We start from the raw sequence: 24,362 nt of genomic DNA, 5'->3' as shown, positions 1-24,362 counted from the left end.
TTTAAAATCGGGTCATTTGCTTTTTGTTGTTGAGCTGTAGGAGTCTTTGTATACTCTGGATGTTAACCTCTTATCAGATAGATGCTTCACAAATATTCTCTCCCATTCTGTGGGCTGCCTTTTCACTCCGTTGCTTGTGTCCTCTGACGCACAGAAATTTTTAACTAAAAATTTTTTTCTGTGATAAAAAAGTATAACATGAAATTTACCATCTTAACCATTTTTAAGTGTACATACAGTTCAGTAACATTAAGTATAATCACATTGTTGTGCAACCAATTTCCTGAACTTTTCACCTTGCAGAACTGAAACTCTGTACCCATTAAAAACCAGTTTCCCATTTGCTCCTCCCATAACCCATGGCAGCCACCATTCTACCGTCTGCCTCTGAATTTGATGGCTCGTATGGGTGGAATCATGCAGTGTTTGTCCTTTTGTGACTGGCTTATTTCACTGAGCATCATGTCCTCAAGGTTCCTCCATGTTGTAGCAGGTGTCATAGTTTCCTGACTTTTTAAGGCTGAACAATATTCCATTGTATGTATAGACCACATTTTGTTTATCTATTATCCATCAGTGGACACTTTGGTTGCTTCTGCCTCCTGACAGTTGAGAATAGTGTTGCAATGCACATGGGTGTGCACATATCTGTTGGAGACCCTGCTCTCAATTCTTTTGGATGGATACCCAGAAGTGGAATTACTGGATCATAGGTTAATTCTATTTTTCATCTAATGTAATGCCTTACTGTTTTTCACAGGGGCTGCACCATTTTACAACCCCACCACCAACAGAGCACGGGGGTTCCAGTTTCTCTACATCCTTGCCAATGCTTCTTTTCCTTTTTTTTTTTTTTTAATAGTAACCATCTTAACAGGTGTGAAGTAATATCTCATTGTGGTTTTGATTTTCGTTGCTCTAATGATTAGTAATGTTGAACATCTTTTCATGTACTTTTTGGCTGTTTCTATATCTTCTTCTTTGCCCATTTTTTAATCAAGTTATTTGGTTTTTTGTTGTTGAGTTGCAGGAGTTTTTATCTTCATATTAACCCCTTCTCATTTATATGATTTGTAAATATTTTCTCTCATAGGTTTCCTTTTCGCTCGGTTGATGGTGTCTTTTGATGCACAGAAGTTTTTATTTTTTTATATAGTCCAATTTGTCTATTTTTACTTTTGTGGCCTGTGGTTTTGGTATCGTGTTCAGGAAGTCCTTGCCAAACCAATGTCATGAAACTCTTCCCCTATGGTTTCTTCTAAGAGTTTTATAGCTTTAGGTCCTACATTTAGGTTTTTTTTTTTTTGGCTGTACACGGGCCTCTCACTGTTGTGGCCTTTCCTGTTGCAGAGCACAGGCTCCGGACACGCAGGCTCAGCGACCATGGCTCACGGGCCCAGTCGCTCCACGGCATGTGGGATCTTCCCAGACCAGGGCACGAACCCGTGTCCCCTGCATCGGCAGGCGGACTCTCAACCACTGCGCCACCAGGGAAGCCCCATACATTTAGGTTTTTTATGGATTTTGAGTTAATTTTTGTATATGTATAAGGTAAGGGTCCAGGTTTTGCACGTGGATGTCCAGTTTTCCCAGCACTATTTGTTGAAAAGACTCCTTTCCCCAGTTGAATGGTCTTGGTACCCTTGTGGAAGGTCAGTTGACCATGTATGTGCGGGTTTATTTCTGGGCTCTCTATTCTGTTTCATTGGTCTATATGCCTGTCTTTATGTTACCCATTCATGATTTTGTAATATCATTATTGATCACTTTGAAAATTATGGTTCATGGAGTTTTTTACATTTTCCAAATGTTGACATGTTTCACTTACAATATCAAAGTATCAGTATCACCACCAAACTCATCAAAAAGTCTTAAGGCATTGGTAAGCTGCTCATGGGGGTAGATATAAGATTTCCTAAAGTCTGATTTTTACTAGGTAGCTCAAATTTGTATCATTGCCAATAAGACTGACAGCTGTTTGCCTTATAGTGACAGGGTCACTGTTTTTGTTTCAAGGTAATTTCTGCCAGCTACCCATATCTGAATCTACGTATGGTATATAATTTCAGGTACTGATAAGGGCTGGAGTTGGGACTGGGGCCTGGGGAGGCTCCCTTGAGGAGCTGTGTTTGAGTGCAGTTCTGAATGAAGTGAAGGAGCGAATCACAGGAAGATCTGGAGGTGGAATGTTCCAGGCAGGGGAAACAGAGGGTAAAGGCAGGAATGGAACAGCAGGAAGACCCGTATAGCTATGGGATGAGCAAGGGGAAGGGGGCGGAGGCGGATCTTACAGGTGTAGGAGCCAGGCTACAAGAGCTCCTGGCCACAGACAGGACTTTGGGGTTTATTCTGAATGAGACGGAGGCCCCTGAGGGTGTGAGCAGGGAGTGCTGTGACCGGCCTCTTAAGTGGTCTGCGCTGCGTATCGAATGACCACAGAGTCAGCAGCGGGAGACAACGCACATTCATCACGTCACGGTTTCCGTGGGGAGGGGTCTGGGCACGGCTCAGCTGGGTCCTGTGCCGGGGTCTCCCAGGACGCAGTCAGGGTACCGCTGGGCTGGGCTCTCACCTGGAGGCTTCGGACGCCTCAGGCTGCTGGCGGGATCACCTCCTGGGCCTGTGGGATTCAAGGCCCCTCGCGCCTTCTGAGTCAGCACGGGTGCAGGGCTGCAGCGCAGACGGGCGGAGGTTACACACTGTGGCGGAGTCACTACACGGCCCCGCCCACACTTGGACAGGGTGAACGTGAACGTGGATGTCAGGAGGTGGCGGTCCAGGAAGCCAGAGCGAAGTCCATCCACCGCACCTGACATGTGCTCTGAAAGACCGTCTCAGGCTGAGGATGGAGAGGAGACTCCATCTATCTACAGGGCAGGGGTGGCGGGGCTTCAGTAGTCCGCAAGGCCTAGTGACAAAAGGCGGTCTTCGCTGGAAATTAGGAAATCATTCGGGATGTTTTTTCAACAAATATTTATTGAACCCACTATGTGAGGGGCATTGGACTGGCTTGGGGATTAAGTGAGGAAGTCAGATTTCTCATTTTTGAGAAAACATTGACTTGAGAGGGCAAAGGGCAAGTGTTAGTTGACGCTGGTTGAGGAGTACGTGGGAGGTGAGGATGTAGTGACAGCCACTTGGAGTGTCTGCATAGAGCTCGGAGAGCCCGCAGGGCAGAGGAGACGGGAAGGGGCTTGAGGGAGCCCAGAGTCAAGAGGGTGTTTTGTGTATGTATTTTCTTTTTGTGTGTTTTTCTTTCAGGCCGAAGGGTAGGAAGAGTGGAGAGAAAGAGATCGAAGGTACAACAGTGGGACATTCCTGAGGAGAAGGGTAAGGGCCACGAAGGGAATTACCTTAAAAAAGGAGGGAAGACATCTTTTCTGAAACAGTCTCCATAGTTCTGCCTTTTCCAGAATGTCACAGAGCTGGAAAATACGGTACATAGCCTTTTCAGATTGGCTACTTTCACTCAGTAATACGCATTTGGGGTTTTTCAATGTCTTTTCATGGCTTGATAGCTCACTACTTTTTACTGCTGAATAATATTCCATTGTCCGGATGAACCACAGTTTATTTATGCAGTCACCTGCTGAAGGGCATCTTGATTTTTGGCAAATTTTTGCAATTATGAGTAAAGCTGCTATAAACTTCCGTGTGCAAGTTTTTGTGTGGACATAAGTTTTCAGCTTCTTTGGGTAAATACCAAGGATCATGGTTGGTGGATGGTACGGGAAGAGTATGAGGTGAGTGCAGTAGAATTAAGTTCCTTGAGAGTGAGACTGTGTTTTTGTTAAGGAAGCATGACCGCACCAGAAAGAAACAAAGGAGTTGAGGATATATGTGCGGATATATGTGCAGATAAATGACTCATTTAGGCTGAACTCATTAGGCTGAACAGGTTTAAAGGGAGGGCCTCACCTGAGAGGCCGGGTGCACGACTGGACGCACCTGGAGAGGGAAGCATGATTGCAGCTGCCCACTAGAGGGGCTGAGAGAGAAAGAGAAGATGGTGGGAGATAGAAGTTTTTAATGCTGTTAGAAACTGTATTTTCCTTAAGAATAGATTAATTCTGCAGGAAGGAGACCTTCAGCATATGCAACCGAGGATAATAAAAGGAAGGGGGAGCACAGTCAAGTCAAATAAAAAATTACTTGCTGATCGTCTGCTTTGTGCCCCGCTGTGTGCCCGCCTTTGGCGGGGGGACTTCTAGTTTATTTGGAGCCACCACGTTTTCTAAGACTTGCGAGTCAAGAACTGAGCCAGAGTGTTGTGCCTGTCAGAACCCCTGTGTACGGAGAGCAAGGGCGGGAGGACAGGCAACAGCGACGGGTGAGCGGCGACGCTTCACGGGGCTGCTTCTCTCACTTTTGCAGCCACCTTCCCCTCCACCTGCTGTGCTCACATCTTGTGAGTGTGTGTGTGTGTGTGTGTGTGTGTGTGTGTGTTTATCCTCCAAAACACAGGACCTGTGACCCTGACATTTCGAGAAACTTGTCAAGGCAATGAGGTGTCCGGTTTAAAATTCAAGTGTTCTGGGTATTTCAGGACATGTGACCAATGTTCAACACGTTCATTCCCATTTTGTCCCCCAAGGACACCCATTGTAAGTGGTGTCCTGGAGTTGTGACCACAGCGGCCCTGCGTTTCGTGAGACACTCGAGGGAACTTCTGAACCATCGGGTGGGCATCACAGGAAGCTTGCGTCCCCTATGCGGGCGAGCAGACCTCTGGGCCCCAGGTGAGGACAAGGTCACTGTTTCCCATAACATTGTGTTTTTTCAGGCTGTTTTCTGCTCAGATACTCCTGTGTCATTAATGTATGAGACCACAGAGCAAATGAACGCGGCCTTGTGTCTGACCCGACATCGAGGTGGGAGAGCTATAGCCGTCAGAGGAGACGCATTCATTTGTTCTGTCCGGGGTTGACCCGCCGGAAAAGGCCGTCCCTCTCTTTGTGTTCATTCCTTTTTCAGCTTGTCCTGTGTTTCTTATCAGTGTCTGCCAGCCTCGAGGATTAGTGGCCTGGAGTTCACCCTCACCGTCACCCTCTGCCTAAATTATTTATCTAACCATTTTGTATTGATAGTTTATGCTGGATAGGCAAGGGACTATTCCCTGCCCCCCGCCCCCAGGAGGATTTCCAAGGGGATGGGAGGAGACCTAGAAAAACACCAAAAAATTCTTTGACTTCTTCTTTGGACTTGGGTCACGCCTCAGGGCGGTGGGTTGGGTGGGGGCCGGGTGGCGGGGGGATGGAGTGAGATGGAATGTAGACCAAGGCCTGGATCCAGATCTGAAATCACATATCTGGCTGTTCCTTTTATCTTTTCTTTGAGGCAAGACTTCACTTCTTTTCATGCCAACTCAGGCCAAACTTGTGGTCAGGTTCTGCCCATCAGGGGAGCTAGGATGAGAAGGAGGTGGCAGGCAGGTCCAGCTCCCACCAGGAAAGCCCCTTTCTCACGCCTCCTTGGCTTTCGCCTAGCACTGAACTTCTAACCGGTGAAAACCGAAGCCGGTATTCAAAAGAAAAGCACACATTTGGTACGTTGATTGGTGAGGTTCCTTCGCATCGTGTTATTCCCGGGGCGTTTGTCGAGGCTCCCGCTGAAGCCCGGTTCTTGCCCAGATGTGTTTCTTGTGCAAAGATGGCTGCCCTGACCCAGACCTGCTTCCAGAACGTGTGTCTCATCCCTGCCCTTGGTGAGCCTGCAGGTCCTCTTCTGGAGCCTCCTTGCAACCAGTTCTCCAGATTCTGGCTCATTCATTTCAAAGGCTGTTTACCTTATTTACTGAAATTGCATAGTTGTTTAAAAACAATTTGAGCTTGTATATGAGTTCTTTAAAGAGAGGGGCTTATGTCCTCTGCTAATTGAGATTTTGGCCTGTTCTTTAGATTTTGATACACTTACTTGGAAATTGATTTTAAAAATTTGTTGATAATACCATAAAGACCCTAGTAAATAGCATTAAATTTAACTTTTTACAAGAGATTTGTTGAAAAGTTGTTTAAGGTTTCAAGGGCAATTTGTACTTATTAGGTATGTATCCTGTTGGCCTGATATAGGACAAAGTGCTGAGAATAAAAGATCCAAGGACAGGGCTTCCCTGGTGGCGCAGTGGTTGAGAGTCCGCCTGCCGATGCAGGCGACACGGGTTCGTGCCCCTGTCCGGGAAGATCCCACATGCCACGGAGCAGCTGGGCCCGTGAGCCATGGTCGCTGAGCCTGCGCGTCCGGAGCCTGTGCTCCGCAACGGGAGAGGCCACAACAGTGAGAGGCCCGCGTACCACTAAAAAAAAAAAAAAAAAAAGATCCAAGGACATAACCAGACTTCCACTCCTGGGCATACACCTCCAAAATGAGTACTATGTCCATCATGTGTGCAAGAATGTCCATGGCAGCATTTCTCTTCAAGCCACCACCTGGGTTCCAGATGTCAAACATCTGGTGACAGAAGAGTGTGGTGCAGCCGTTTAACCTACAGCAACGCGGTGGGGCTGGTCCCAGCTTCATGGCGCCACCTGGGGACCCGTGTTGAAGCGAAAGTGGGCATCTCCCAAGAGCACATGCTCTACGGCTCCACTTATACTAAGTTCAGAACAGGCATAACCCATCTATGGTGACAGAGGGCAGAAGAGTGCTGACCTCTGGGGTGTTGGCTGGGAAGGGCAGGGGTGGGCGTCTCTGGTCCTAGAAATGTGTCCATCTCGATCTGCTGGGGTTATACAGGGGGTGCACGTGTAAACACAGGCTGAGCCATACGGTAAGATGGGTGCATTTTCTACATGGAAATTATACCGCAATTAAATAGCTTAAAAGCAAAAGATGGACAATACAGAGTCCCTGACCTCAAGGAGCTAATAGTCTAGTAAGAGAGAAGAATGTGGAAGGGAATCATTCCCTGCCTTGTGCCGAGAGCTGCCCTAGAGGTTTGTAGGAGGAGCAGCAAAAGGGCACAGGAGGCATCACCATCACCCTGACACTGCTCTCCAGGTCGCCAGACCCAGAGAATATTTCCCGGCTCGTCTACTTTTCGACCTGTCTGTGGCATTTGGCTTTGCCAGCTGCACTCATTGTCAGGAACACTCTCTTGCTCACGTAGCCTCGTGGCAACACTCCCCACGGATCCCCTTCTCCCTCTCGCCGTTCTGGTTCTTTTCCTTTCCAGCTCCTTCCCCAGGTCTTGTCGCCGTGAAGGGTCTGTCCGTGGCGCTCTCACCCTGGTCTCCGGGCAACCTCGTCCATCCAGGCCCACGGTTTTGGCTGCCCTCCCCCTGTGTCGCTGACCCCTAATTTGGTGTCTCCAGCCCACATTTTCATCCCCACCTTCAGAGCTGGGCACGGATGTACCAGCTGGACACCCCCCACTGGGTGTCCTGCAGCAGCTCACACGCAACATCCCCAAACTGCACTCTTCCTCTGCCCCTCCTCCCAGCCGCCCCCTCCTTCTGTCTTCCCTCATCCAGGAAATGGCCTCTGGGTGCAGCCCTGCCTTTTCTACCAGGCTCGGTTAGAGGACCTCTGTCTGCGCGTCCATCTCCCTGGCACACACGGTTCACGCTCAGTCAAAGCTGCTGTGTACCCGCCTCCAGGAAGCCCACCTGGGTTAATGCTTGGTGGAGCCTGATTAGGCCTACCACGCTGTTTTTTTCTGACCAGACTTACCCTTGCTCCACAGCCTTCCTGCCTCCCCCCAGTGCTGTCTGATCGCGGATATCCTGGGTCCTGTGTTCCTTCCGTCAAGTGTCAGAACCGCAGTTACTGACTTGAGCAAAAGGAGGATGCGCTGAAAGAGCTGGATTAGACCTTGGCGTAACTGAGTCCCGGGACTTTGACTTGGTCTCTGCCCTTCACTGTGCTCTGGCCCTCAGACCCGCTCTCCTGCCTGCTGGCCTCACTTACAGGGGGCCACGGAAGGCTCTGATGCTCTGTGACACTGTGGTTGGTACTTCTCTCCATGCCTCTCCACTGCACCTCCCAGAGAGTCTCTCTGGCCTTACTTGGCCCATGAGCTCCCCTGGGCTGACCGCTGAACAGGCATGGAGGCTCCAGGGTCCAGACCAGTGCCCACGCCCACCTCGGGAGCTGGCCACGGAGCTGCTGTCAGAGGAGGGAAGGAGCGCTGACAGCCCCCCACCAAGTCCCCTGCAGGGAGGGGCTGGCGGCCGCCCTGCATTGGCAGCAGCACCGTGAGCTGAGCCTCACCGGCCTCCCTCCCGGGCTGCAGTTCAGCCTCCGAGTCACTCCACCCATCACTGTCTCTCCCTCAGCCACGCAATTCCTAGGACGGGTCGTTGTCAGGGACACAGCAATCAAAGAGAGGGACCCTGTCAGCCTGTACTTTCAGTTCGCCCTCTGCCCTTACCCCCCCTGCCCTGTCCCCTGTCTCGGGAGCGAGGAAGGGAGATGCAGCCGCCGGCCCGGGCCGGTCGCTGTGAACCATTGGTCAGCCGCGCAGAATGATGCTCCCGAGGGGCGGGGCTCCCGGAGCTCACCTCAGGCAGCCTCCTTATTCTGCCCGTACCTGGCCCAGGCTCCGGCCCCGCCCCTGCGCCCCTTCAGGCTGGGAGCGGAAGGGGTGTTTGGAGAAAAGAAAGAGCTGCCGCCCTACAGCTGACGCCCTACAGCTGATGCCAAGATGAGTCAGGACGGTGCACGGAGCTCTGGGGGCCAGGCCGGCACCTCTGCATGTGTTCCTTTGTGGCCTCCTGGTCTGATGGAACATCGTCCAGGTCCTATAGTCCTGGCTCCGTCCCTGAGGTACCTCGTGCGCACACACCTGCGCTTGACCCCGCCGTGGTTCTCGACCTTCCATCAGTAGAATGAGAAGCAGGGACACAAACAGTCCTTTTAACTCAAAACGTTTCTCTGATCCTGGGGTATTTCACCTGGGGAGAAAAACCACCACACACGCAACAATACAATCCTACATTCTGGAGTTGATTTGATAAAAATCACCATATACCATTGAAACTCTCCAGTAATTTACTAGCAATGCATTTCCTGATGAGGGGAGGGAAGGCCGTGGTTTCTTTCTGTTCTACTGGTTCAACGTGTGCCGTTCCCTAAAATCAACTTGGTACAAAGCCGCTGAAAGTTTTATGTGGTCTTAGCACACACCACACCTAAACTCAGCGGGACATTGTTTCCTTGTTACAGGGCACGTAACAGAGAGCCCCAAATAATGGCTCAGCTGTCCAGCGTACACTTACTGGATCAGCAAAGTTAACAAATGATATCTTATTCCTGGCCGCTTCTGCTGAAATGCGATCCTTCCAAAGGCGAATAAACTGTTCCCACTCGGTGACCTTCCTCCTTTCAGGGAATGAACATATTTGCTTCTCTCCGGCGAGGCCTTTTCCCCTCCCCACAGAATAAACCAAAACATCTGGAGAAGCTGTGGGATCTCTTTCAAGAAGATTACACGTTCTTTTCGGCTCTGACTTTTCTGGGAGGTGAATCTTGACGATGTGAAATTAGAAGCTGGTGTTCGGGCTTCACAGGAGACCAGCCGGACCGTCCCCGGGAAGCTGGCCTGTCTCTCTCTCTTCTTCTCACTCTTCCCTTGTGATATTTCCTTGACCCTTGAGAACACGAGGCGCAAAGAAGCTGCCCCCTCCCTTCTGTCTCCCTGGCAGGGAGCGGCCGCCTGGGAGGGACCTGTCATTGCTGACACTCTCTGCCTGTCCTCTGGGCGCCACCTGAGGCCCGGACTGCTGGCCACTGGGCAGGTCTGGTCTCAGCACTGGACACCCCTCAAGGCCACCGAGCTCCTACCTCTGATGGGAGTAAGTTACGGCCTTGAGGCAGGCGGACCAGCTCTGTCCCCTTCGCAGTGAGGGGCTTTGCGAGTGCTGTCGTGTCATCCCTCATCATCCCCTAATCGTGTCGTGCGTGACGGGCAGGGGGTCGTTGGAGACAAGGCACGGGGACCACCTTCAGGCTGAGAGGGAGGATGGGGCCCGGCTGTAGGGCAGCCTAGGGAGGAGTTGGCTGCCCCTCAAGGCTCTGCCCTCTTTGCTCCCAGCTGGAAGCTGCCAGTGAGGCTCTCCAAATCCAGCTTTCACTGACGTTCGGTCAGAGAGAAAAAAGGTGGGGTGAACGGTCGGTCGCCCGAGTGCCAATGGCGACAAGCATTTTGACCACTGCGGGAGCGAGCTGAGGGTGTGGGTCCTGAGTCACGGTCGCTGGGAGGATGGGTGTTTGGGGAGACGACATACCTTGCCCCAGGGTATGGGCAGCAGGGGCTGTGTGTGTGTGTTTGGAATAAAGAGAGCGATGGGAAGACCAATAATCGGGGTGGAGGAAGGTCTAAAGAGCCTGCCTTGTGTGCGCTGGCGGGCTCGCTATAGGTGGAGTGCGAAACGCTGTTTACACAGCTCTTATTTCCACGTATCAAGAACACGGAGCTCAACGGGGCTCCCTTCTTCTCGGCTGCAAACCACTTCTTTAAGATGGACCCTTAGACTTTGGAGGAAGCCGCTTTCCACCAGGCCTGGTGGGGCTGGAGCAGCGCGTGCACCAGCTGAGCAAACGAACCTGAGAAAGAGAACTTGGGTGCACTGGAGTTAGCGGCCCCGGGCTGGAAGGCTCCCTCCCTCCCCTCCCGCTTGGCCCCATCCCTTCCCAGTCTCCGGGGTGCACTGGAGTTAGCGGCCCCGGGCTGGAAGGCTCCCTCCCTCCCCTCCCGCTTGGCCCCATCCCTTCCCAGTCTCCGGGGTGGCATGGGGATGGGGGCTTCCTCAGAGGAGGTCCTCAGGTAGGGGATGGGGCCTGGCTGCCCTGCAGCGCACTGAGTGTGAGAGATTTACAGTCTTCTACTCCTGACTTTTGTTTAATGGAAACCAGAGGTGTAAAAACTAGGCAGCAAGTAACACCATAGCAGGAAATAAAAGGGGTGGGAGGGGGAGAAAAGGGTGCATTTGAATGGGGCGCAGTCTTTATCAGCCCCCCTGCAGGTAGGTGATGTGGCCTCTGGCGCCCGATGGGGGTTGCAGGGCTGTCTCTGGAGGGTCACTCGATCTACAAATCCTGAGAAAGATGTGGCCTTTGGTAAAATCCCAAACGGGCTTTGTCCAGACTTTTCCTCTTTTGCTTGGAAATCTTTATTCTAAGAAACATTTCATACATTTGTTTCTGGTTTGTTTTATATTTTCCTGGAACTAGTTGGGTTAAAGAAGTACTTGAGGCCTGAAAAGCCCTTTATGGTGTGTGCGTGTAAAGGTGTCTCTGGGTGTGAAACACAAGATATTCATACTTTTTCTTTCAGGGAACTAGCAAGCTGAGCAAAAGCTGATGTTCTGAACCTTTATCCATGGTTTCCAAGTGGGTGTTTTTTCCCCGACGATTCCTGATCCTTCCTGAGGACAGAACTCTCACTTTTCAATACAACTCCCTACACGGAAGAGTAAATCCTGCTTTTAGAGCCTTAGGTATTTCTTCCCTTTTTTCCACACTCACACCTGGGTTCTGATTCATCAGCTAAATTCAGGTGGAAGAAATCAGATGCTTATAAAAATATTCTAAAAAGTCATGCCTAACCTTTAAGGGGAAAGGGCTAGATGTTTCATTAAACATTTATCACTTTTTGGGCGGGAAATAAACTTTATTTTCCTCTCTTGGGGAATTACCCAGAAGCAATAAAATGCTGTTTTATAACTGAATATCCCAGTTTACATCTCGTGGAACGAAGCAAAATAAATATAAACTTTAAAAATAAGGTCACGGCCCATATATTTTAAAAAGCGTTGTCACCATGGGCCAACACAGCTCAAATATGTTTCTTTCATGTTTAACTGCATGGGGGTGCACAGATTTCCCCCCTAATATCAGTCTTGTTTCTCAATTAACTGATTTCTGCTGTAGTGTTTGGTTAGGGAAAAAAAGGAGTAGTGATGGAATCTTATGTCTTATTTAAAAAATAAAACATTATCAAAATCTGAGAATAATTCCTGGGAATGAATTCCTTTTCTCCCTTCTCCACTCGATCCTTCAGAATTTTCTTTGGTGGCTTTACTTTTGTTTATTTTCAAGTTTCACTTTCTCTTGGATTTTATATGCACCTTCTCTGTGAAGAGTTCGTTCTAGTTTAAATGCCTTCTCCCTGCATATTCAAGTATTAGGAAGGAAATGGTATGGGGCCTGGGATTTGCTCCCAAACAACGCAGGGGGGTGAGTGAAGGAGGGGATGCCGGTGAGGGTGCAGGTGAAACCAGCTTGGTTGTGAGCTGATCATCATTGAAGCTGCATGTGGGGCACACGGAGGTTTATGACATTATTCTCTTTGGAATGTGCTTGAAATTTTCCATAAAGAAGTTTTCCTCAATTCTCGCCAGTCTTCCCGTTTCTCTTTCACTGGACTCTGGGTTGTCAATCCATGTGTCCCTCCTTGAGACCCCAAATGTTTATTCTGGAGAGGACACCACTTCGCCCAGTTGACAGGCTCTGATGAGGGGATTTTTGGAGATCTTTCTGAAGAGATTGTGAGTGGAAGGCTGTCCTATGGCTGTTTCTCAAATCCAGACTCCTCTAGAGCAGGTGGGCGAGTTCTCAGCCGCCGTAGGGCATCTGTCTAAAGCACCTACTTAAAACTTGTAACACATTGCAACAGGCATCTTGATACAGCCCCTGTTTGACACGGAGGCAGAGGAACTCCAAAGGGAAGAGTTTGAACTCTGTCCACAATTGGGGATTGGATACGTTCAGAAAAAGCTCACGGGACGTCCGAGTGAGGGTGTCACCCACTGGGGCCAGGAGGCAGAGATGGACTTGAACCTCTGAAAGTCTTTCTACTTTACCAGGCTCCTCAGAGCACAACAAAACTTGCTTTTATTCTCTCTCTATAAGGGTAGGATGGATAACTAATAAAATCATAGGTAGATAATGGTATCATCAGAATTCCAAATTGCTTCAGTAGGCAAGAATCATGAACTAGAGGCAACAAGGTAAACTATAGTATTAATGGTTCTACGTCCTGCATTTGGGTGAGAAGGACCAATGGAAGTTGTGTAGCAGAGACCTGACATTAGACACATACAAAAGGCCTGGGATCTCAGAGAATCTGGTCTGAGCCACAGTGAAATGCAGTTACTGAAAAAGCCAACACTCTTCAAATTGCATGAATGCATTTATAGCATCCACATTGAGGGAGGTAGTAGTTCCCTATCAGGGTGCCACACTGTAAGAAAGGTATTAAAGCACTGGGAAAATCCAGAAGCAAGTGAGTAGGATGGAAAGGAGGCTGGAAGTCATCATCTATAGGATCATGAAAGAAAATAGAAGTAGCTATAGGGTCACGGCTTTCTAGATGGAGGACAAAAGGGGCCCCAGGAAGCTGGGAGGTACTCACAGGGCACAGAGAGAGGAGTTTGGGAAAGCAACCTCGTAACACTGTTGATGAAATCCTGGGCTCACCCCCAAGCTGCACCGGAATGAACTGCATTCTAATCAGCACATAAAGGACTTTGAGAACTGATTTAATACGTAGACCATGCAGGCCCCAGACCGGCCACTGGGCACCAAATGCATGGAGCAGCTCCAAATAACACTACAAAGGCTTTGGACAGTGACCTGACCTGACGACCACGAAGACGGTGGGTGGGAACTTGCAGCCTGAACCTACCCGGGTTGACTGTCTGCTAAAACAACAGTATCAATAGTTTCTGTATATTTTAACCAGACCCAGAGTCTCATAACGTAATAGTCAAAATGTGAGCCAGAATTACGTGGCATAGAAAGAATTAGAAAAATATCAACTGGCGTGGCAAAAGGCAGTCAACAGACACCAATAAGGTGACACAGATGTTGGAATCGTTTGACAAAGATATTAGAGAAACTATTATGAAAATGTTCGGAAAACAATTGTGAACACAGTTCAAAGAAATGGAAAGAACTGCAAAGTGAAATAGCTGAAATAAAAAACTCACTGGATGGGCTTATTAAGATAATATAAGATAATTTGTTCCTAAGATAATGTATTAATTATAAGTGTATATTAGTTTTTTTGTTTTTTGGTTTTTTTTTTTTGCGGTACGCGGGCCTCTCGTCGCCGTGGCCTCTCCCGTTGTGGAGCACAGGCTCCAGATTTGCAGGCCCAGCGGCCACGGCCCACGGGCCCAGCCGCTCCGCGGCATGTGGGATCCTCCCGGACTGGGGCACGAACCCGTGTCCCCCTGCATCGGCAGGCGGACTGTCAACCACTGTGCCACCAGGGAAGCCCTATAATTTATTTTTTTAAACAATGACTCTTGTTAATGTTTGCAAACTCCTGAAAATTTAACAGTCAGCTCTTGTGAGCCGATACAAGCCAGCTCACAGCACAACTGTCTACCGTGAACAGTCTGTGTCAGTGAACAGTAAAATAGCCTTCACTGTAGGACTCGCTAGAGAATTTAATATAGAGACAGACACTGTGAAACACCAAGTGGGGGATGAACGTGCATTTCTAAGTAGAGTTGACTTGTGTCTGGGGAATGAACGTACTTTGGGAAATGCTGACCTAAACCAACAACTAACCCCACACTCCCCGGCTGCGTTCTCCTCTCTCTCTGGCTCTGCAGGCACCTAAACCCTGCCATCCACCCCAGCCCCAGGCCTTTAATCTTTTCTGTGTCTTCTTTCTACACGCTCCTCTGTAACTCATCTCTTGGCACAAAGCAAGCCCTCGTTACTGTTTTTTTCATAGACAGCAGCCAAGTTTAAAATTTGGACTTAACCAATAATGATTCTCTCCCATTGCTTTTTCCCAGATTTAAGAGAGAACCTCAAAACTGTCTCTCACAGTATCCATATGCTTTGCAGCTACTAAATCACAGACAAGATGGAGACCATCTCATAAGCTTGGCAAGGCAAACCTCTGGGAGTGTGTCAGACGGCAGTTCCCTTCCTGGTGGCCAGATTGGTCCTCAGATCTCTGTGTTGACCTTCCTCCCACCGGAAACCCTGGTTAACAGGAGTGGGAAGAGCCAAAAGTCCGAGATGATGTGATTTCCCCCCTCGGTTCTCGGATGGACGATCCATCACAGGCCATCGTCGGCACCCCTGGGTCTTGTTTGGGAAACGCTACTTTTTATTACTTTAGAATATGTTTAGGTCCATGAATATCATCCCGAACTACAGGAATTTGACTCGATAGAAATTTCTCTTCATTCGCACACAGCTGTTTCACCCGTGTTGGCAGTTTTCCTGAAGAAAAATGTTGCCCCTGGTGGAGCAGGAGTGTCTTTCGATGTTGCTGGCATTTCAGCGACAGATGACGCGCTAGAGCAAAGCTGCTGTCCAGGGGGTATGGGCCCCCCTTGCCATGGCCGGGCATGCAGACTCTGAGAGCAGTTGGGGCCTGGGGCGTGAGGGGCTGGCGGGGAAGAGTTTGAAAACCTGCCTGTCCCTCTTTGGGAACCAGTATTTAAACTTAGACTGGTTGGAATAATCAAATTCAGAGCAGAAGCTGACACCACAAGACACCATCCGTCCACTCCTTTCGTGGGCACTTTAAAGTCGTAATTTAGACTTTGGCAAATTGGTGTTAAGGCAGATTTGTTAACACACTTGCGGATTACCAAGATCAGGTGGTTGGCTTGCTTTCTGCTCGCTTGTTCAAGAGGGTGGGATTGTCTGCACACACAGTGCAATTCATCAGAGTCAGCACCGGGTCTCTTTTCTGTAGATAGTAATGCACTTCCTTCCTTTAGACATGTGGGTATTTTGGAATATGTAGATTAATTTACTTTTTTAACTACTTCTAAAATTTGTGGTCTCATCAGAGGGACAAATAAGTTCCAGCATTTTTCCTCCTTCTTTGCGCCTTTAACTCCTAAGATAGAGCTTGTCTGGCTGCCTTGTCCAATCAGAAACACTGTTCTCAGTGGTCACGTTTTTGATAACTTCTATTTGTAATACTAATCATAGTTTCAAGATCTGGGCTCCAGTTAGTCATAAAGAGATCATCTAGGCTGCAGAGGGTAGAAATAATAGATGTATCAGGTATTCTAATTATTTGCCAGTATTAATGGGCAAAATATAACTATTTTTATTTCAACCAGCTTCAGTGTTGCTAATGGTTTGCAAATACATCGCATACCTGTGTTCACATTGGTACATCAGCTACATGAGCAAAGTGTACCCCCATGAAAATGAAGAAAATCAATGTAATCCTTTTGAAAAGAAAGAACGGCAAATCTTACCCCGCGGGGCTTCCCTCGTGGCGCAGTGGTTGAGAATCTGCCTGCCAATGCAGGGGACACGGGTCCGAGCCCTGGTCTGGGAAGATCCCACATGCTGCGGAGCAACTAGGCCCGTGAGCCACAACTACTGAGCCTGCGCGTCTGGAGCTTGTTCTCCGCAACAAGAGAGGCCGCAACAATGAGAGGCCTGTGCACTGCAATGAAGAGTGGTCTCAGCTCGCCGCAACTACAGAAAGCCCTCGTACAGCAACGAAGACCCAACACAGCCAAAAATAAAATAAATAAATAAAAATTAAAAAAAAAAACAAAACATGGATGCTTCCAGGAGAGAGAAAGCAGAGCAGGGATCCAGAGCGTGTTTAAAAAAAAAAATCTTACCCCGCTTATTGTACACAGTGTTTGGCTTAACTCAATAATAGATATGTAATTTGTGATGGGTTAAAAATGAAGTTATCTTTCTTATAAAGATGGTTGTATTGCTGCTGTTACTGTTAAGAGCTAAGGAAAATCTTCCCTTTCATGTTTGCAGAGTTACACGCACCCCTTTAATCTGTGGTATCAGCGTTTGTCCAAAAGCAGTTGTTTTTGAGAGAGGATGGTCCAAGCGAGGCAGAAGGAAAACAGAAAATTATTTTTAAAAGGAAAACATGAATCTGAGCTGTATATTTAAAACAGAGAAATTAGCACTTTCCAAGGTAAATGAAAAAGAGCTTATCTTATTTTTCTCAGAAAGAGAAGATTTGAAAGCTAACCCATTTAGATTTTAAAGTCATAAACGGATTGGTGAAATAGTGATCGATTCAGTGTGTATTTTATAGTAGCGCGGAATTTAAAAACTAGGAACTCCTACAATATTATTTCACCCAAAGCATCATACAGAGAGGAAGGTCACTGGAGTTGAGGAGTTATAAAATACTGTAGCTCAAGAGACCTCTAACATGGTGAGGAAAAGCTTGAAAAGGGCCTTATTCTGCGCAGCATTTGAAACATACCCTTACACCAATTAATACGAAGATGAATCAAGGGAGGCCAGCTTTGCCTTTCTTCTTTCGGGTCAAGGAAGTCACTGAGGTATAATCTCGTGTCCTACTCTGAGAGTTTGGAGTCAGTGTTATCCTGACTTAGGCCGTGTTTTGATGGATTATCCTGGGAAAGGAGAGTTGCCACAGTGTGCGGCCGATTTAATTCCTCAGGAAAGCGACGCCATGGTTTCGTATATCTCCCGTGAAGTCCACGCCGGGGAAAGGAAACCTGAGCGCGAGGCTGGTCCCAGGTGCTGGGTTTCTGGGAGCCGGGGCCTCACCTGACAGGTAGACACTAGCGCGTTCAAGTGATAGATCAGACTGTGAACTTCTCTCGGGCAGGGACCGAGGGGCATCAGACAGGAAGAAAAGATTCTAGGTAGAATCAAGCTTCACATTTCTCAACCGTATCCAAGAGTCACACGTGTTCTCTTCAGTTCCTTGCCCTGAGGACCGGCCTTCAGGGACTTGAGTCCAGGCCTAAAGCCCTCTACAGGGTCTCCTGACTTCACCAACTGAGACCGGCCAGGACTGGTCGAGGTGTCCTCTCCTACTTCAGGGAGCTCAGATGCGCTTACTTTTGCTTAATTAACAGTAACTAGACTGGTGGTCTTTCAGGGGCTTCGGCAGTCATCGTTACATGGTGGTTCTGATCTCTTCAATGTATGCTCCACTTGTCTGCTGAGCAGCTGCTAGCTCTCTGGATATAGCTGGGCGCGTATTTTCTGAGCGAGTGTTGACCCCAGCAGCATGGCGGGCGTGGTGCCTTGGGGATGGCCGTCGTTTGCTCCCGCTGTCTGAAGCTGTACGGAGCGTCCCCAGTGCCTGGCTGGCTCCCGCTGTCGTGGCTGCTGGGGCCAGCCAGCCTCTGTCCCTTTCCAGGGCAGGGACCCTACTTGCTAAGCGTCCCACACCACCTGCTTAGCTTTGATCCTGGAAAAAACCAGGAAGCCGCTAGAGCTGGGTATTCTGCTCAGATGACCAGGACGAAGCAGAGTTAACAAGGAACAGATGCCCAGTCGAGGAATACACCGAGCGGCTGGGCGTGCGGACCCTCAGGTTCACACCTGGCTTTGGTGTGTCTGGGGCCGAATCCTGCTGTCAGCTGTCAGCCTGTCTTCACAGCAACGCCGAGTTTTCCATCAAGCAGGATGTTAGATTAGCCAAGTCATCTCCACCCAGCTTTTGATAGCAGAAGAGGTTGGGAGAGGGAAGAAAACCTGTCTCCTACTTCTCCCAAAGCTGAGGAGCTGGCAAGTGTGTCACTCTTTGTAAATCCATAGACTTCTCTTTACATTTTCATGCAACACAGACAAATGGGATTTTAGATCTGAAGTTCCAGAGAGACTGCTTAGCAGGGTCGTTCTCAGCTTAGGTCATGCCCCTGGTGTCTAGGGAGAAGGGCTGTCAGGTTTAGCAAATAAAACTACAGGAAATACAGTGAAACTTGAATTTCAGATAAACAACAAATAATTCTTTAAGTATATCCCAAATATTGCATGGGACATACACTAAAACATGACTTGTTGTTTATCTGAAATTCAAGTTTAAGTGCATGTCCTGTATTTTATCTCGCAGCCCTCCTAGGGGTTCATGAAATGGGCCTGGATTACAATTTGCATGTAGTTCTGGAGTCTTTTGGGCACGCTATGACAGGCCTACGCTTCCCAGAATGATCTATCCGTTTGCTTAGGTGACACGGGGAGAGAATCTGGCAGTGAGAAACTACAGCAAAAGGTATTTTCGTGTAGAAGCAGCAATCTACTGTGGGAAAGGAAAAGGCAAGTATGAATCTGGGTCTTTGGAGTTCAGGCTTCAGGGAGGGGAAGTGCCTCGCAGAGATCTGATGTGTAGTGGTTGAAAATAATATTCAGCTGTCACAACTCGGTTTAAAACTCTGTCTTTCTATCATTCTTGCCAGGCTCACACCCTGTGAAAGTCAGGCAGGGAGTATATTCTATGACACCAGGCTGATTGCGGCCAGATGTTAATCTCGCTGTTTACTCTATTTTATTGCTGTTATATTATCTTTTTACTGCAGAACAGTGACATGTAATGAAGCTCCTAATACACAGTAGTCCAAATCGGCAAATTGCAAGGTCTGGGAAGCTTATGTTCATCTTGAAAGTTTTTTTCAATACCTTCCCCCCTTTTCTAAAATCCACTCATTTATCTTATAGCTAAGAGGCCTGCATTCACGCTCTGAAAAAACATCCCCGACTCCTGGGGAAAATACGTTGATGTAGTTATTGTTTTTGTCATCGGACATCACGTTCTCATTACGAAGGGAAAGAGCCCTCCCCGCCGAAGGGGAGCTTCCCGGAGCGCGAGCTTGCTGCGGAAACACGTCAAGTCCCACAGCGCCCCCGGCTGGCCGGCAGAGGGAGTGCGCACCTGTGGGAAGCTGCCGGAAGGAGGTCGGCCGCCCGCACCGGCAGATTCCTTTGCTGGTCCAAGCACAGGCGATGGGGGTTCGAACATAAGTGGGTGGTTGGAATCTGGTCATTTTGAGGAAGAATAGCAAAGAAGTCATAAAGAAGTGTCCATCACTCTAGACGGTAAATAAGAACGAAACTCTGAATCGTCTGAAAGTGAGTATTTCAGTATGACGTCGTTGCACAGCCTTGGAGGCTTTCCCCTCTCCTTTGCGTTGGGAGAGATGCTCGCAGACAAAGAAAGTTAAAATCTCGGGCACAGTTCTCAAAAGAGGGAGAGGTGGCTGGATCCGGCGCCGACCCTATAAGCGCAGGCAGGGTTTCAGTTTGCTCGGGGGCTGCAGGCGCCTGGGTGGCAGGTGCTGTGGTTGCAGCTCCCGGAGGGCGGCAGGCGTCCACTTGATCAGCGCTGAGAGCGCCTGCGATGTCAGCAGGCCTTCGGTCCGTGCGGCCAGCGCCGTGGCCCACGTCCCCCTCCTCTCGGGCGTCTCGGCGTCACGGGTGGGCGGCGGGTCAGGACCACCTGGTCCAGCCTCTGGTCTCACGCTCCGTAAGCCCCAGGTGGCTGGTCTACAGGCACGGTATCAGCTCTGTCCGAATATTTTATTTTCACCGGCAGTGGTGTTGCGAATGACCGCGTAGCTTATTCTGTTTTTAAACTTCTCGGTTTTGGTGGCAAAATTGATCTTCAAAGAGATGATACACAGAGGGTGGATTGTCGTAGAGGGACTTGGGATGTGGTTGCCCAGGTGCCGGGCCAAACCTGCTCAGATACTGGGTTTTATTGCTTTTAGAGTCTGTTTGGTTCACAGAAGTGTATGAAGTCGGATGAAGGGTTAGTCTTGGTCTGCTGGTGAGTTATTCTTCCACGGCCCTGGTATGTGAAGTCGAGGGTAAAGCCTGACACTCAAGGCGGGTCTAGAGCAAGGTTGCTGTTCTTTTGGGGCTCAGGTAGACCAAGTTAACCTCGTGGCCAAATTAAAATGCTTAACAAAATGGAGCGATCTTTTAGTAAAACTGAACAACAAGGCAGATAAACTCGTAACATCTCAGATACTTTAGTTTTCTTTCGTAGGCCGAAGAACTCTGAGTGTGTTTAATTCTTCTGAGTCTTAGGTTTATAAAATTAAAGAAACTGAAGACAAAAATCCAAAAACGAAAGAATGAGACTCGGGTTGACTGTCGTAAAAGGTAATGGTCCTTAAAGCATCTTCATAGTTAGGGCCAGGCTGCCAGACTTTTTAAATAAATTGTGGTAAATAGAGCGATAGAAACGAATTATGTGTGGAGGGTATTCTCTCAGAAATCTAGTCTGGAAATCTCATTAGGAATTAGTTGCAAACCATCCTCGTTCACCCATGTTGTTGGGTTTATTTGGTCACTACTGTCCCCGTGAAAGGCAGCTGTTGGCCATTTCGCCTCTGGTTTTCTGTGACCAATTTCCATAAAGTTCGTTCAGCAGTTCAAACTTTATTAAGACTCTTGACAAAAACAGCTGCTAGAAGTGCAAAGGAATGTAATAAAAAACACACGGTCAGAACAACCAGAGTCTGTAAAAGCAACATCCACAGTGCCCACGCCCCCCCCCAGGGGGGTGCAAACTGATCACAGTCTCCGCCTGGACCGTGGGACCCCCGAGTGGGCAGACAGCGGGACCCCAGGCTCAGCCACGGCTCTGCGGCTCGAGGCCGCCTGCCATCAGCCTGCTGATAACCTAGTTAGGGTCTGGGCAGGGCGCCAACAGAAGAGTAGGACGAGGGCAGGCTTGGGAGCCCTGAAGCATGAGGAGGCACGGATGCAGATTCATTTTATGCTGGTTTTATTAGGCAGTAAAAAATCTCCAACGCAAACTCATTTACTAAAAAGAAAACAGTAAATGTTCAGTTGATCGTAGTTTCCATATTCGCACAAAGGGGCACAAATTAGAATCGGCCAAAGGCTCTGAGATGCGCTTGGAGATCTTGGGGAACATGTGGGTTTGAATAGAAATATGCAGTAGGGATCAGTGTGACAACCAGCACAGTTTCACTTCGTGGCTTTGGGGGAGCTTTGCTATGTACTCCATGTGCCGTTAAAATGACATCTAGATGTTTCAGGGAAAAACGGGAACACAGTAACTGATGTTGCTTTCCACAGAGAAAGCAGAATATTAGAAAATATAGTTTATCTTTGTGGGTTTTGGCTGAAATCACAAAGGAGGCAATTTGAAGAGGCTGGTGTGATAATGGAAGAAAGGGAAGCAGGAGCTCTCTCCCTCGGCCCCCTGCCCCTGGCCTCCAACACACACCCCGAGGGAGGAGGGAGCCCTCTGCACAGCCAGGGTGTGGGGTAGCCCAATCCTGTAGCCGCTTGCTCCCTCACCTACTGTCTCACTCACTCATTCAGCAAACACGGGAGCGCTCGTAGGCGCCAGCCACTGTCCCAGCCGTGAGGACACAGAGCTGAGCAGGAGCCCGTCCTCTGGCAGGTCCCTGCTCAGCAAGGCAGGCGAGGACACTTTGAGTCCTTGCACAGAGGGGAGCACAGAGGAAGGCAGACTGCCTCGGACCTGAGGGGCTGAAGGTCAAAGACAAGGCAGCAGTGGACTGAGAACTGGACACGAAGCAGGTCAGGCAGGGAGGAGATGGTGGATGAGGCCCAGGCTGGAGGCCGCCGACCCCTCCTGGACGGCTGGACGCGGCCCCTCCCTGCCTGGCCCGGGAAGGTGGCCGGGGGCTTCTGCTTTCAGCCTGGCTGCCTGAGGACGACCAGGGCCTCGCCCTTCTCCAGAGTCACAACGTGCTGGAAGTGTCACCTGTCCCCCCTGTGCTGAATCTTGTTTAAGGACAAGTGAACACCTTAGTTGTCCAAGTCCCCCCGAGGGTCACAAGCTGGGCTTGTGGTGCCTGTGTCCTCACAGAGACTGGGCGGACGCTGCTCAAGCCCGTTCCCTTGAAGGCCGGATGCGGTGAAGGCACCGGCCACACCCATTGCCAGGCTCTGTCGCTCCAGCAGGATGGGGCACAGGTCAGCTGAGGCCGGTGCAGACGGTGGGCGGCGTCCCTGGGGCTGAGGTCACGGCACTTAGCACCGGGCTTGGGCGGCTCTGTCCCCTCCAGAGGCCACATCTTTGGTGGATAGCAGCCTGGTTGGGAGTTGCAGATCTTTTGTGTGTGTGTGTGTGTGTGTGTGTGTGTGTGTGACCTATTTCCAGGCAGGCTTTGTTTTATCGTACTTTTGGGCTTCCCAGATATGGAGTTTTTTACGAATTGAAGGTTTATGGCAACCTTGCATTGAGTAAGTCTGTTGGCACCATTTTCCCAGCAGCACACTGGCTCGCTTCACGTCTCTGTCCCATTTTGGTAATTCTTGCAATATTTCAGACTTTTTCATTATGACTATATTTGTGACAGTGTCTGTGATCGTTGATGTTACTACTACAACGTGCTAAAGGCTCAGATGTTGGGTAGCATTTTTGAGCAATACAGTATTTTTTAACTAAGGTAATGTACATTGTTTTTAGACATAATGCTGTCGCACACTTAGTAATCTACAGTATTGCGTAAACACAACACATGCACTGGGAAACCAAAAAGTCCGTGTGACTTGCTTTATTGCAACTGTCTGGAACCAAATCCGCAGTATCTCCAGGGTCTGCCTGTATTTTTTGCAGTTTTATTGAGATAGAATTCACATAACATACAATTCACCCGTTTACACTGTGCAGTGGTTTTCGGTATGTTACATTATTAACTTTAAAAAAGCCTGGTAAAGTCTGTACAACATAATTTTTTGTCATTTTAACAATTTTTAAGTGTGTGATTCAATAGCATTAATTACATTCACAGTGTTTTACAGCCATCACCACGTCTATTGCCAAAACTTTATCCTCACCCCAAACAGGAACTCTGCCTAAAACCAGAAACTTCTGCCGAAGTTATTAAGCATTTACTTCACACTCCCTCTTCCCCCGACCTCTGTAACCTCTAACCTTTCTGGGTGTATGAATTTGCCTCTTTTAGATTATGTCACGTAAGTTGAATCATACATTATTTGTCCTTTTGTGTCTGGCTTATTTCACTTACCGTACTGTCTTCAGGCCTGTTGTGGCCTGTGTCAGAACTTCCTCTCTTTTTGTGACTGAATAACATTACACTGTATGGAGAGACCACGTTGTGTTCATCCTTCACCTCCCGAGGGACAGTTATTTGGGTTGCTTCCATCTTTTGCCTATTGTGAATAACGCTGATGTGGACATGGGTGTATGAGGATTTGTTCCAGTCCCTGCTTTCAATTCTTTTGGGTGGAATTGCTGGGTCATACGGTGATTTATGGTTTTGGGGGAAACACCGAACTGTTTTCCATAACTATTTTCTATTCCCACCAGCAATGTAAGAGAGTTCTAATTTCTCCACATCCTCGATACTTATTTTCCATTAAAAATATTGTTATAGCCAGCCTAGTGGGTGTGAAATGGTCTCTCACCGTGGTTTTGATTGCATGTCTCTAGTGTCTAGTGATGTCAAGCATCTTCTCATGTGCTTGTTGGCCATTTGTAAATATTCCTTGGAGAAATGTCTATTCAAGCCTTTGCCCGTTTTTAAGTTGAATTATTTGTCTTTTGGTTGTTCAGTTGTTGTTAAGTTGTATATACCCGTCGCTCAGCTTCAGCAATTATCAAAGCATGGCCAGTCTCGTTTCAACTTTACCCCACCCACTCTCTTTATATATTCTGGATATGA

The sequence above is a fragment of the Lagenorhynchus albirostris genome, chromosome 10 (genome assembly GCF_949774975.1).
Source record: "Lagenorhynchus albirostris chromosome 10, mLagAlb1.1, whole genome shotgun sequence".
Taxonomy (NCBI): domain Eukaryota; kingdom Metazoa; phylum Chordata; class Mammalia; order Artiodactyla; family Delphinidae; genus Lagenorhynchus; species Lagenorhynchus albirostris.
Note: the sequence above shows the minus strand (reverse complement) of the source record.